At 44.4% G+C, this 15,171-nt stretch overlaps 1 protein-coding gene and 1 long non-coding RNA gene across 2 annotated transcripts in view; one reads left to right on the forward strand and one right to left on the reverse strand.

The window, feature by feature from the left end:
- Positions 1-230: 230 nt before the first annotated feature.
- On the reverse strand, positions 231-6,892 carry LOC135259526 (uncharacterized). Its single transcript, XR_010331300.1, has 2 exons — positions 4,121-6,892; positions 231-543 (listed from the first exon to the last, which is right to left on the reverse strand). It is a non-coding gene; the product is annotated as an uncharacterized LOC135259526 (long non-coding RNA).
- Positions 6,893-11,754: 4,862 nt separating this feature from the next.
- Positions 11,755-15,171, forward strand: part of rad9a (RAD9 checkpoint clamp component A) — a 72,864-nt gene continuing 69,447 nt past the window's right edge. The window contains exon 1 of the mRNA XM_064341932.1: positions 11,755-11,856. The gene's annotated coding sequence lies outside the window, so the exon portion shown is untranslated. The remainder of the gene's footprint in view (positions 11,857-15,171) is intronic.

A 15,171-nucleotide genomic window follows, 5' to 3' on the forward strand; every position in this document is an offset into this window, starting at 1 on the left:
CCTTGTTGGGCCGCCAGATGGCGGCACTTCTGTTTTGTGTCCTGCTACCCCCCTGTTAATTGTATGATTGTTTCATTGTCTTGTTATCCCATCATTGTTCCCACCTGTGTCTTATCCCCTCCTTTTGGTTTGATTGCTTTTTGAGTTCACCTGTGTCTTGTTACCCCTGTCTATTTAAGTTCTCTGTTCCCTTGACTCGGGTGCTGGTTCCTTGTGTTTGCTGCCGATGAATGTTCAGACCATTTATACCTGCCTGCGTTTTTTTTTTTACCTGTTTGTGTTTGTTCCCGAGTTGTGTTTGTTCCCTGACTTCCATGTACCTGCCTACTTGTGTTTGTTCCCTGAATTCCATGCACCTGCCTGCTTGTGTTTGTTCCCTGACTTCCATATACCTGCCTGCTTGTGTTTGTTCCCTGACTTCCATGTACCTGCCTGCTTGTGTTTGTTCCCTCACTTCCATGTACCTGCCTGCTTGAGTTTTGTTCCTGACTTGTTTTGTTCCTGACTAGTTTTGTTCCTGACTTGTTGATTTGGCCTTGTGTTCTGCCTGCCTGCGTTCTGCCCTGACCATGTTCTGCCCTGCCCGTGTTTGAGTTCCTCTTGTTTTCTGTTTTATTTAGAGATTTTTTGAGTTCGTGTTTTTTCCCTTTGTGGCCTTGTCTGTTCCCTGCTTGTTTGCCTGTCTATAGTAAAGTCTTTGTTCCCCTCCCATTTTGGATTTGTGTTTTCTTTTCCCTCTGCGTTTGGGTCCCCCCCTACCCGCGCCGTGACAGAAGGAACCAGCCAGTGCGGGACCCAGCAGAGGTTTTTTTTTTTTTTTTTTTTATCATGCCACCGGGGTGGTGGAGTGACCCGGAGAACTCGCCACCCAGCGACTGGGAGTCCCTCGCCCTTGAGCTTCCCAGCGCCCGGGGCGGGCGGTCACGGAGGCGCCGTGGTCGGGCTGCCTCCCGGTCGGCCAGACCTCCAGCTGCCCAGCCAGCGGTTCCCGGCCCTGCGTCATTTGAAGGGTCTCGACTGGCAATCTTTCCAGGGTCCGGCCCGTGGGGGTCCCGCTGGTCCCGTCCGGCTGCCCAGCCGGGTTCCCTACAGCTGTGGTCTGTGTTCCTGTCCCCTGCCCAGCCCAGACGGCAGGGCCCTCGGCCTGCTCCACCCCAAGTCCAGGAAGGGCCTTCACAGCCTGCTCTGCCCCGAGTCCCGGAGGGGCCTTCACGGCCTGCTCTGTCCCGAGTCCCGGAGGGGCCTTCACGGCCTGCTCTGTCCCGAGTCCCGGAGGGGCCTTCACGGCCTGCTCTGCCCCGAGTCCCGGAGGGGCCTTCACGGCCTGCTCTGCCCCGAGTCCCGGAGGGGCCTTCACGGCCTGCTCTGCCCCGAGTCCCGGAGGGGCCTTCACGGCCTGCTCTGCCCCGAGTCCCGGAGCGGCCTTCACGGCCTGCTCTGCCCCGAGTCCCGGAGCGGCCTTCACGGCCTGCTCTGCCTCAAGTCCCGGAGGGGCCTTCACGGCCTGCTCTGCCCCAAGTCCCGGAGGGGCCCCCAGAGCCACCTGGAGCCCCGGAGAGGCTCCCAGATCCGCCTCGAGCCCCGGAGAGGCCCCCAGAGCCGCCTCGAGCCCCGGAGAGGCCCCCAGAGCCGCCTCGAGCCCCGGAGAGGCCCCCAGAGCTGCCTCGAGCCCGGAGAGGCCCCCAGAGCCGCCTCGAGCCCCGGAGAGGCCCCCAGAGCCGCCTCGAGCCCCGGAGAGGCCCCCAGAGCCGCCTCGAGCCCCGGAGAGGCCCCCAGAGCCGCGGAGAGGCCCCCACAGCCGCCTCGAGCCCCGGAGGCCTCGCCTGCTCTGACCCTTCCGCGGAGGCCGCCTGCTACACCCAAGTTTCGGGCTTTACTTGCGCCTTGAGCCCCGGGGGGGCCTCCGGAGCCGCCTCAAGCCCCAGGGGGGCCTCCGCAGCCGCCTCGAGTCCCGGGGGGGCCTCCGGAGCCGTCCAGAGCTCCGGAGAGACCTCCAGAGCCGTCCAGAGCCCCGGAGAGGACAACGGTTCCATCTGTTGTCCCGCAGGGGCCGCCGCAGACTGCTCTGGCCGCCCCGCAGGCTAAGCCACCTGCCTTGCCCCCTAGCGTTCGTGCTCCCCCTGGCGTTCGTGCTCCCCCTGGCGTTCGCTCTCCCCCTAGTGTTCTCGCTCCCCCTAGTGTCCACACCTTGCCCCCTGGCGTTCGTGCTTCCCCTGGCGTTCGTGCTTCCCCTGGCGTTCGTGCTCCCCCTGGCGTTTGTGCTTCCCCTAGTGTTCTCACGCCCCCCAGTGTCCGTTCTTTCCCTAGTGTTCTCGCTCCCCCTAGTGTCCACACCTTGCCCCCTGGCGTTCGTGCTTCCCCTGGCGTTCGTGCTCCCCCTGGCGTTCGTGCTTCCCCTAGTGTTCTCACGCCCCCCAGTGTCCGTTTTCCCCCTAGTGTTCTCACGCCCCCCAGTGTCCGTTCTTCCCCTAGTGTTTTCGCACCCCCTAGTGTGTCCAAGCCATCATTGCCCCTACCCAATGCCCCGAGACCTCACCCTATCCATGTTCCCCACCGTGTATCTGCCTGTGCACCTGCCCCCTTGTCTAGTTGTCTGCCCGCCTGTTTGTCTGCCTGTCTGCCCACCTGTTTGTCAGCCAGTATGTTGGCCTGTCTGTCTGCTCCCCAGGCCGTCAGCTCGACGGCCAATGTGTTCTCCCGCCTGTCTGCCTGTCTGTCTGTCTGTCTGCGTGTCAATCCGCATGTTTCTTGTCTTGTCTGCCTATTTGTCAGTCCTTGTGCCAGTTTTTGGGTTCCCCCCTCTCCTTCCCTGTCTGTCTGTCCCTTAGTGTGTCTGTTGGTCTTGCCGTGTGTCTCCCCGCCTGCTTGTCCCTTTGTCTGTCCGTGTAGATCTCCTGGTGTTGTTCCTGTGTCTGTCACTCCGTGTTTGTCTTGTACCCAGTCCTGTGTTGTGTGGGTATCTTTTATGTAGGGTCTTGGTGTTTGTCGCGTTGTTCCTGTCCAGTGTTTCTGTCTAGTCACGCCCCAGTCCAGTCCTGTGCGTCTACCTCGCCCCAGTCCAGTCCTGTGTGTCTACCTTGCCCCAGTCTAGTTCCTGTCCTGTTCCTCTCCAGCCCAGAGTTCCTGTCCTGTCCACTCCAGCCCCGAGTTCCTGTCCTGTCCACTCCAGCCCCGAGTTCCTGTCCTGTCCACTCCAGCCCCGAGTTCCAGTCCTGTCCACTCCAGCCCCGAGTTCCTGTCCTGCCCAGTCCAGCCCCGAGTCTTGTTCTTGTCTTGTTCCTGTCCTGTCCAGTCCAGCCCTGAGTCTTGTCCTGTCCTGTCCAGTCCTGTTCCTGCCCCAGTTCTGTGTCCAGTCCCTGTTCCTGTCTGAGTCCTGTCTCTAGCCCCCACCCTCTGTTGACTCCCTCCCCGGGTCGGCCTCCTGGGACGTCAGGAGCCGTCCCTTGGGGGGGGGGGGTACTGTCATGGTCCGGTTTTCCTGTCTGTGTTTCCCCTGTAGGGCCGCCAGATGGTGGCACTTCTGTTTTGTGTCCTGCTCCCCCCCTGTTAATTGTATGATTGTTTCATTGTCTCGTTATCCCATCATTGTTCCCACCTGTGTCTTATCCCCTCCTTTTGGTTTGATTGCTTTTTGAGTTCACCTGTGTCTTGTTACCCCTGTCTATTTAAGTTCTCTGTTCCCTTGACTCGGGTGCTGGTTCCTTGTGTTTGTTGCCGATGAATGTTCAGACCATTTATACCTGCCTGCATTTTTTTTTTACCTGTTTGTGTTTGTTCCCGAGTTGTGTTTGTTCCCTGACTTCCATGTACCTGCCTGCTTGTGTTTGTTCCCTGACTTCCATGTACCTGCCTACTTGTGTTTGTTCCCTGACTTCCATGCACCTGCCTGCTTGTGTTTGTTCCCTGACTTCCATGCACCTGCCTGCTTGTGTTTGTTCCCTGACTTCCATGTACCTGCCTGCTTGTGTTTGTTCCCTGATTTCCATGTACCTGCCTGCTTGTGTTTGTTCCCTGACTTCCATGTACCTGCCTGCTTGTGTTTGTTCCCTGACTTCCATGTACCTGCCTGCTTGAGTTTTGTTCCTGACTTGTTTTGTTCCTGACTTGTTTTGTTCCTGACTTGTTTTGTTCCTGACTTGTTGATTTGCCCTTGTGTTCTGCCTGCCTGCGTTCTGCCCTGACCGTGTTCTGCCCTTCCCGTGTTTGAGTTCCTCTTGTTTTCTGTTTTATTTAGAGATTTTTTGAGTTCGTGTTTTTTTCCCTTTGTGGCCTTGTCTGTTCCCTGCTTGTTTGCCTGTCTATAGTAAAGTCTTTGTTCCCCTCCCATTTTGGATTTGTGTTTTCTTTTCCCTCTGCGTTTGGGTCCCCCCCTACCCGCGCCGTGACAGATGGTACTTTTCTAGATTAAAAAAATATGTTGAATTTCGTTCCCCTTCTTCGAGCCATTTTTTCCTAGAACGTATAAAAGCTCCTTTATCTTTATAAATGTAAATGTTGTCTAATTTAAGTTGTAATTCTGCTAATTTTACTTTATTTTCCTCAGACATGTTATCAGGCGCCACATTATTTAGTGTTATATATGCAATTAGTTGGGTTTCTGCTTTTTTTCTGTTTTTCCACTAATTCCGCTCCTGTTTTCATCAACAATTTCCGGAGTTCAAATTTGAGGAGTTCCCAATTTATGCTAAATGCATTTTGTGTTCTTTCTTGAATGATGACAGGCAGACATAACTACTTCCAATAAGATAACTTTATGATCAGACAAGGGGGCCGGTAAGATTACAGCCCTAAGTGTAGATTCCACCATAGTATCTGAAATTAGCCATAGATCTATTCCGGACTTAAGAGAGCCGGTTTTGTTTCCCAAGTAAAATCAACCATATTTGGGTTCTTTAATCTCCATATATCTGTAAGGTTTAGCTTATACATGAAGTCTGTCAAGATGGCATTCGAACTGGCACTAGATTTTGCAGGCCATCTGTCGATGGTATTGTTTATAGTTAAATTAAAGTCTCCACCCAAAATAATTTGTATTTGTATATTTACCCAATATATATTCTGTTTTAATATTCAATATTTCCATTAAATCTGTTTTCTTTTTTGTTACTATACCCATATATGTTGCCAAGCAAAAACAACTCCTCATTAAGTGAAATAACCAAGAAGAGAAAATGACCCAGTTGATCAGAGAGGGAGAAGAGGATTTTACCACTGAATCTATGTTTTAGTGTTAAGACACCTGCCGAATGATTTGAGCCATGGGAGAACAAAATTTCTTCATCCCATTGCGATTTCCAAAATTTTAAGTCATTTGCCTCTGAATAAGTTTCCTGTATAAAACAAAAAAAAATCTGCATTAAAACTTTTGGCATAAAGAAAAATAGCTTTTCGTTTTACCTTGTCCCTTAGACCCCGAGCGTTGAACGAGACAACTGTTAAAGATTAAATAATGAAAATGATGAAAAAACAACGAGCTGGAGTAAGCTAGAGTGCAGCTAAGTGGCTTAATACCCTGAGAACTGAAGAGTAGTATTCTCTCTAGAACAGAATGCTCTCCTTTTTAAAATATAATATCATAGCAACTTTAGTAAGCAAGGTTCTATTGATTAGGTCCCACATGTTCTATTGTTCAAGACCGAGAACAACATATATGCAAGGAAATTAACTTGTGTAGGTTAGGTTAGAAAAAAAGTTCAACTGTGAATTCTAAAAATTTTTATTTTTATTTAACCACAACTTGACGTTGTACTTGTTGTACTTAACATTACGTAACCAAACAACAAAGAGAATTTATATTGTCACACTCCAAACTTGGATATGTTATCAAACCTGAATTAAGTGATCAACAGTTCGCACATTCTGTTGGGGGATGAATCTCCTTCCTCTCAATGAAGGCTCTTGCTCCGACGAAATAGGCTATCTTGCCTTCTTTTCTAGCCTTCTCCACTAACGGCCACAGCTGGTTACGTCTTGCCCTGTCATCTGGGGAGAAGTCTTCCTTGAAACGCAGTTTGTTCTCTTGGAGAAATGTTGAGTATTTCGCAGCTTTCCAGACGCCGTCACGGTAGTGCCTCATTGAAAACTGTAGAATAACATCTCTTACTCGTTGCTTGCCCTGGTGAGCTTTTCCAAGCCGGTGAACGCTGTCAATCACATCAGGGAGTTTGTCCTTGAGGTCTGGAGCCGTTTTCTGACAGATGGAGATCACCCTTTTCCGAACGTCCTCCCCTTCCTCTTCGACGAGACCAAACAGGCGCAAGTTCCAGCGTCTTTTATATCGTGAAAGTTCTAGCACCTTGTTTTCCTTCTCAGCCAATTTTCGTTCGGTTTTACCAACTCCGTATTCTCCATCTTTCTTTTTAGATCTTTTACTTCAGCAAAGACAAATTCAACTGATTCTTTCAAGTTTTCAATACCTGCCTGCAAGCCATCTGCTCTCTCATTTATCGCCACTGTTAGTTTAGTAATGATGCTTTGAGCAACATCATCATCTTCGAAAATTTTCCTGTTTTTGGTAGTTGGGGTTTTCAATGGAGAGTCTGGATATGATGAGGTGGTTCCAGCGTTTGGAGACTTACGTTTGTTCCCGTTGTTAGCCATGAGCTACACTGCACGAGATCCGGATCACAAAAAGTTAGCTAGCTAGCTAGCTAGTTTGGAAAAGTTCGTTTCTGTACTAAAACTAATCTTGAAACGTCAATGCAAGATTGATGTTTGGAATGAAATCAATGCCAGTTACTAATGTCTTACTTGTTTCGAACAAGTTATGTTATAGTAATCAAGTCTAAGTTGCTATAGTAAAAATTAATTTAGGAGAGGATTCTGTCGCGTTCTGTAGGTTACGCCGCCATCTTGGCCCTCCGATAATTTTGTTGGTTGAACAGATACAGATACAGATTAAAGCCGCAAGCGGCGTTGGGAGGGGTCCAAGCATTGGCACCATTGCGCCCCCTATGGAGCGATTTTAAAATGGCTGTGTCCTCATGGTCATACGCCTTCACCCAACATATGTACTGAATATTGTGATGATCGTATAAAAAATAGATGACTTATGGCCAATTTTGTGCTGAGACGCTGGCTGATGACTTAGTTGCGTCGCCATGGATGTGTCCTGACAGCTTCCCGTCAAGGCCTTGACTATGTCGTAACATTTAGATGGCATGTCGTAACACTTAGATGGCCGAGCGTGTATGTACAGCTGCAGCGCTTCCCTGCCGCAACTAAAAAAAGCGCCACACTAGTGTTGTCACGATACCAAAATTTTGACTTTGATACCAGGTTTAGTATCACGATACTCGATACTGATAAAATACTCGGTACCTAATGATACTGAAATTACCTTAATAGATCAGGAAGGTAATGTCCACAAGGGCTGACCTCATTTTCAAATTCATGGTTTATGAACAACCTGGTTCATTAACAACCTTTAAGTTGAAGCCTCTGCAACATATGAATATGCATAGGCCTATAGTGTTACAACACTGAACAATGGAGAAATATGTTAAATATATTTCTGAAATTGAACAGTTGTAAACTAAATAATCTTTAAAACAGGTCTTTCACCTTTAAATAGATTTAAAAACAGCATATTGTAATAACAATACAGCATCTATCTATAATGAAATATTTACAAATTGGAACACCTATTGCTACTGAAGTGAACTGAGTCAAAGCTTGCGCTGTATCAGGGAAGAGAATGCACAAGCGCAGGTCACCTCACTTGGCAACCTTAGTTGCTACTGCCATCTAGCGAAGATTCTGACAAACTACACTTTTCATCCTCTAAATCAGTAATGCGGGAGACACATTTCCCTGGCTTTTACATTTGACACAGAACTACCGAACGTCGGAAAATTCAAATACGAAACCGTTTTGTTTTTTGTTTTTTTAAGTACCGAGAAAGTGCTGAAGTTTTGGTATACCGTGCAACACTACCTCAGACACATATTCCAATCCATTACTCAGTTTAGCAGAGAATGCATATTTCAGAGCGCCACAGAGACAGATAGAATAATAACACATGAATGCACATTTCAAATAATAAATACGACATTGAGAAAAAACGGAAGAAAGACATGTTATACATCGTTAGAAAGTTTATAATCTCACCTACTGAATAAATGAACTGTCAATCAAGCCAAATTGGACTAAGAAGAACGACAACGCCATACGCAACAGGTGTGGTATTACGCACAGCTATTTTTGAAAAAATCCGACATTTCACAAACGGATTATCCAAGACAATATATGGCCACTCATTCGCAAAAGGGACATCTCTACGCGTAAAACAAATGGTAAGATTGTATATATATATTCAATGTGTAGTCCCAGATATTGACTGTAGAATGACGTGGTAATTTTAAAAAAAAGTTAGTCTCGCTTATTGCGTCATTCAGTTAGCAGCGTTTTCACTGCTGTATTGGCATATTTTAGGGCTAATGTCGGGTTCATCTTGTTGCTACGGAATATTGCATTACATTACAGGCATTTGGCAGACGCTCTTATCCAGAGCGATGTACAACAAAATGTATAACCATAACCAGGAACAAGTGTGTCAAAAACCCTAGAGGGCAGTAGCCTACCGTTCTAAGTGCAGGGAACAACCGCATTGTTCAATTTAAACCCTGTAGGTTACACTGATTAACACTAACACAGACAAGAACAGCAACAACGCAGTCCATGCACAAATACAAGCAATAGTTAAGACGAGTTAAGTCACCTACGAAACAACTACATAGTTACAACCCTAAGCTTACTGTCAATTTAGAGATTAAATTGAGAATACGATTTCTCTCAGCATAATGACGGATTTAAAGACTAAACGAACTCACCCGATATTGTCTTCAAACGGACCGTATTATTTATCTAGACATTGGCAGACTACAGCATACATTGCGTCTTTTGTTTATATTCAATATTAGTAATTGCAGCGAGAAACTGCAGCTCTAGGTCGTTATGTGATGGTAGCAACGGAACGAAGCGGACTATATATGTATTAGGCTACCGTTATTATTTCATTATACCAGCGTGTTTTCGCGCGTTTGCACAGAAACTCAGAACTCATAAATAAAATGGTTTAGCTGTTTCTCAGCATAATGACGGATTTAAAGAGTAAACGAACTCACCTGTTATTGTCTTCAAATGGATCCATGTCAAAGAAAAGTAATGATTCATCCTCTCAAAGCTTTACCGTAGCGTATTATTTATGCAGACATTGGCAGAGTACAGTATAAATTGCGTCTTTTGTGAATATTCAATGTTAGAAATTGCAGCGAGAAACTGCAGCTGTACACACAAGATAGTCTGTTATGTTATGGTAGCAACGGAACGAAGCGGACTATGTATGTATTACCGTCATTGTTTTATTATACCAGCGTGTTTTCGCGCGTTTGCACAGAAACTCAAAAACTACCAATAAAATGGTTTAGCTTTTCTCACCATAATGACAGATTTAAAGATTTAACGAACTCACCCGATACTGTCTTCAAATGGATCCATGCCAAAGAAAAGTAATTATTCATCCTCTCAGAAAGGTTTTACTGAAAAACTTTGGGTAGCCTATCCTAGCATGCACGCTAGGTGGCACTGTCAGACCGTGCTTTCACTGCTAAAAACTAGACCCTACGGTGTCGGATTACTTGCGTCGCCATGGTTGTCGCTTGCCGTAAAGAAGTTAACTCGATGTCGTAACCGTTTAGATTTGGAGCTCCAGCTTTTCCGCACCCCACCTAATGAAAAAGTCCAAATGGTGTGCAAACCATACGGCGGACATAGGTGCTTCCAATAGGAAAGTTGTAGAGCACATTCAGATGCATCAGTCGATGAAGTTTTGTGTTGATCACACTTACGATGTGGGAGTTATGACCTTTTAAAGTATGATCCTTTGTTATAGCGCCACCATCTGGCCGACATAGGTGATTTTTAGTGCCTGAGTAGTGGGGGGCCATAGGAACCCACCTACCAAATTTGGTTGGTCTACAACTTATGGCTGCTGAGCCTCAGACATTTTTGCTGAGAAAACTGCCATGCCCCAACTAAAAAGTCTAAATGGCGGGCAAACAATATGGCGGACATAGGTGGGGCCAATGGCAAAGTTGTAGAGCACGTTCAGATGCATAGGTCGATGAAGTTTTGTGTTGATTTAACTTATGGTGTGGGAGTTATGGCCTTTTACGCAAAACCCTTTGTTATAGCGCCACCATCTGGCCGACGTACGTGGTTTTTAGTGCCTGAGTAGTGGGGGCCCATAGGAACCCACCTGTCAAATTTGGTCGCTCCAGGACTTATGGTTGCTGAGCCTCAGACACTTTTAGCAGAGAAAAATAATAATAATAATAATAATAATAATAATAATAATAATAATCCTAACAGATACAATAGGGTTCCACCGGCTTCGCTGCTTGGACCCCTAATAATAATAATCCTAACAGATACAATAGGGTTCCACCAGCTTCGCTGCTTGGACCCCTAATAATGACATCTCTGCACACCCCTACAAGCACAGCACTTGATTGTGAGAACGCACACAGGTTTTGCCACCTTTTGGCCAATAGGTGTCACTATAAGAAGCAAATAAGTTTAACTGCCTATAATTCTTCAACCATTTGACAAATCTGGTTGAAATCTGCAAGTTCCCAACAGGGGGTCGAAAGTAAAAAATATTTCTTAAAAAATATGGGTACCATCAGCTAATCAGATATCAACAGCCATATAACAAGCTTAGTAATGACCGATCATCATGAAACTTGGTGAATATGCTGATGTCCACACTTGGTACTACCATGGAAAATTGAAGATCCATCAGCCTGGCCAGGGGCCATGCTATAGCAAATATGCAGATTGATTTTCCACCATTTTGAATTTTTGACACAACCTACTTCTGCAAAGTACTTCTTGGCCTGTCACGAAATTAGGCTTGAAAAAATCTGTGGAGTCTGTAATTGAATATTATCAAAAGTGTTGGAAGTTTCAAAACAGTATGGCTGCCGCATGCAAATCAATTGTTGTGGGCATGGCCGTTTTTACTAAAACAGCTGTAACTTGTGAATACTTTATCCAATCATCACAAAACATGGCATACAAATGCAATGGTTGCCTCTGATGCAGCTAAGTAACTTTGAGGTGGCGCTGTAGGAGGAAAATACATAAACATTTCTTGACCACTCAAGTTGAAACTATATCTGTGTCAGTCTCCCATGAGATGTGCAACCATAAAGTTATATCTCGAACAAATATGGCCACCATCAGCCACTCAGTTTTCACTGGCCATGTGAAATTCTTAGCAATGGCTGATATATTGTTGTTTTTATTTTTTCACAGCATGAGAAAATCAATTCCCCCAACATAGTGTCAATTTGGGGAAAAGAGACAGGAGGAGGTATACCTCTAGAGAGGATTACAACACCCGAAGAGATTGCCCCAGTAACACTGGCAAATTCTCCAGGAGAACTAGGGATGTTATAAAGGTTTAAATAAATAAAGAGGAATCTTGAGGATTGAAAAGTTGATTGACTAATATAATTTGTTTTTATATTGACTTTTTTATATTGAATCTATTTTACATTGAATGTTTCTGTTGTTCCAAATGTTGTATGGTCTGTTACAGTTAAGATGTAATGTTATAATACTGTAGTAGCTATTAATGTTTTTATGTAGACTTCGCCCCTCCTAGTGGTCAGTTCTTTGTCAGCTCTTATTTTGACATTATATACTTGTGTCCTGTTGGGTGAGTTCACAAAGGAAGTGATACAAACCAGGAAGTTCAGATTCATTTATTGAACATGCAGGCAATTCGTCCATGCCAGTTTTCATCTGCTTCCTTTGGCATTCATCTTGGGTGTTTCGGGAGCATCGTCCGTATGTATAATACATTATGTTTATCTATACATCTGCATTGATATTTTAAAGAATGTAATTGGTTTAAGTAAGTTTATTCATTTTGTTAGCTATATCCACGATATTTCATAATGAATCAGTATGCGCGGCCATATTAGTCAAAATGTGGGAGGAACTTCCGGTTATCACCTAGTTACCAGTCCTAACAATCAACTGTGTGAATACTAGATTGATAACGTTGTCATAAAATATTTCCCGACCGTGAAAACTGCCTGACTTGGTTACATTTTGGACAGATGTGGCCCCTGAGTAAATCTATGGTTGTTTCCGTCGCAGCACTTTCGACACAAGCAATATCGGAAAAATCCTAAAATTTCTATTTACCGTGAAGAGTGCCTGACCCGCAACCGTAATGTGTTAACATGGCGGAACAATTATATCGAGAAATACCACCGTTGGAAAAAAAAGGCTATGACTGCATTTAGATCAAACATAGCCTACTATGCGTAAAACTAAATGAATAAATAAATAGAACTTTCGTCAGTCTCGCTCAATTTGTTTATAGTACCATCATACCGCGGAGTGTTTTAAACTGGTGGTTCTCAAACTCAGTCCTGGGGTACCACTGTGTATGCTGGTTTTCATTCCAACCTCAACTGCAATACCAGAATTTTAACAAGCTGTTAATTTTTTTTCTTAATTATGTGCTTTTCATGTTTTATAGCCTGGGTCCAGAGTCTTGTCCAGAAAGGTCCAGTGTGGGAGCACACACCTGATTCTACTAATCAACTACTCTTTTCTAAGCACCTTGATTAGTAGAATCAGGTGTGTGCACCCTCACTGGCAAGTTTTAGACTGAAGGCAACTTTGACAATATGGACCCTAAAAAGTTTTATAAGCACACTAATATAGCATGCTTTCTTTAAGAAAGTCTACTTGGTTCACTTTTGGACATGTATAATACACACCAGGAAAATATATTTAAGCTTACACTGGAATTTCTTTGCAACCTTTAGTACACCAGGTATTCTCAAGTAGGCTGCAGAAATTATATTAAAATACTTAACTAGTAGTAGGCTAAGTCACTAGTGCTCAGTGGATGGTTAAGTTGCTTTTGGGTGTTATTAACTCAAACGAAAGGCAGTTTAGTCCCAAAGTTATCAACGTCAGACTAGTGGGCCTAGGCTATATTTAACGTTAATGTGTAACCTACAGTTTTTCATTTTATTGTTGGTAAGGGGGTGGTTTGATGGTTTTAACACTCAGCGCTATGATGGCATTATAAATAGATAAAATGGGTGATTGACGAGCGTTTTTATGTTTTTATGCATGGTTTGATCTAAATGTATTTACGGAATATAGGGTGAACTCAGGTTGAGTGGGACATCAGGTTGAATGGGACACTTAAGCAAATTGTTATTGTATTGTGATAATTTTCCAAACCAGTCACAACATATGTTACTGGATTGTAGCTGTATATGTGCTGAACATAAAATAAAACTTTTGATTGGTGTGACATTACTGCAGTGGGCGTGGTCTCGTTTTTCATATCTGCTGAGCAGTTGAATGACATGGTAAGCATGCTGACGTGTTAAGCTATGCTAAAATGATAAGGCTATGCATCTGTCAATTTTTGCACAACAACCTTAATTTTGATGTTAGAATGAAAAGTGATAATTTTATTAATAATAATAATAATAATAATAATATTATAGTTTGCAAATTGGCACTAGATTTTATGAAAAACCAATTTATAGCACTGTCCCACTCTACCAGACAGCTATAGCTTGAATGGGACAGAGGTTTTCAGCTAGAGTGGGACACTTTTTCAGCTAAATGACACTGTCCCACTTTACCTGACTCCTGACCGAAACACGGGGGGGGGGGCTTTCCATGTTTGAAGGGCTGTCGTTTTTGAACAATTATACATTCCAACATAATTTCAGCAGACATGCTGTAGAGACCTAAGATTATTTATAGAAACATCACTTGAGTGAGTAAACTGCTTTTTCATGGTTTCCAGGAGGATTTACCAATAAGTGTCCCACTATACCTGAGTTCACCCTAGCGTTTTTTTCCCCAAAGATGGTATTTCTCGATATAATTTTGCCGCGGTGTTAATACATTACTACCAGAGAGACTCAAAGCGAGAGGCTCAACTAACCCGGATATCCGGAGTAAAGTTTTAAGCCCTATTCGCACAGGACTAGTATTACCTGGGGACCCCTCCCCCCCCTGCGTTTTTTCTGGATAAAAAGCACTATAACGTTTACAAAAAAAAGTACAAGAGAGGATTGTGTAGGTAGGTAACAAGCAAAGCTAGCCTTACAATCAAGGTTATTTGATGCTTACAATCCTACTCAAGTTAGCTACCAATGCATTTATTACTTTCTAGCCAGCTTGCCAGGTTAAAATTAACTGTGGAAATTCTTTATGAAAATTAATTATTTTCCACTGCGTAAGTAATTCAGTTCATGTAAACCTAACGTTGATACACACTCCTCTCTTGAGCTTCTAGCAGCGATTATAGCCTAAGTATCGAGATTCCAAGTAACTGGAGATAAAACTTTTTTTGTACTCCACGTAGATCATAAATGCTTGAATATAAAAACAACTCATTGAAATCGGTTGAGAAATGTAAACATTATAGTGCTTTTTATCCAGAAAAACCACAGCTCCCCCGTTTACTTCTAGTTGTTTTCAGGCCAGTCTTGCCTGGTACAATATGGCGGCGACGTTGACGTACGATCCAAAGGCCAATGCGACGTCTATGTACAGACGCTTTCATCGGACGCATGCGTTGATATGCGCTTTTTGTACTCCACGTAGATCATAAATGCTTGAATATAAAAACAACTCATTGAAATCGGTTGAGAAATGTAAACATTATAGTGCTTTTTATCCAGAAAAACCACAGCTCCCCCGTTTACTTCTAGTTGTTTTCAGGCCAGTCTTGCCTGGTACAATATGGCGGCGACGTTGACGTACGATCCAAAGGCCAATGCGACGTCTATGTACAGACGCTTTCATCGGACGCACGCGCGTTGCCAAGGTTATGCGCTTGGCCCTAAGTTAACTTCCGGTCTGTGTTTGTTTATTATTGGGTTTGTGTTTACTGGCTAATATGGCACCGATTACAAACGGAGTGAAAGTTAAACTGATGAGCAGACTGACGTTGGGCTCAAGGTTGTTGTGCTGTGGGGTGCAACTTGGAACAAATGCCATTTCGAAAATTTGTAAAAATACATTATTTAACTTTGTAACCCCACTAGGGAATTGTGAAACGAATTGTGAAACGAATTGCCCATTGCCCATTGTTACTTCGTATTTTTGAGA

Source organism: Anguilla rostrata, chromosome 7 (assembly GCF_018555375.3).
Source record: "Anguilla rostrata isolate EN2019 chromosome 7, ASM1855537v3, whole genome shotgun sequence".
Taxonomy (NCBI): Eukaryota; Metazoa; Chordata; class Actinopteri; order Anguilliformes; family Anguillidae; genus Anguilla; species Anguilla rostrata.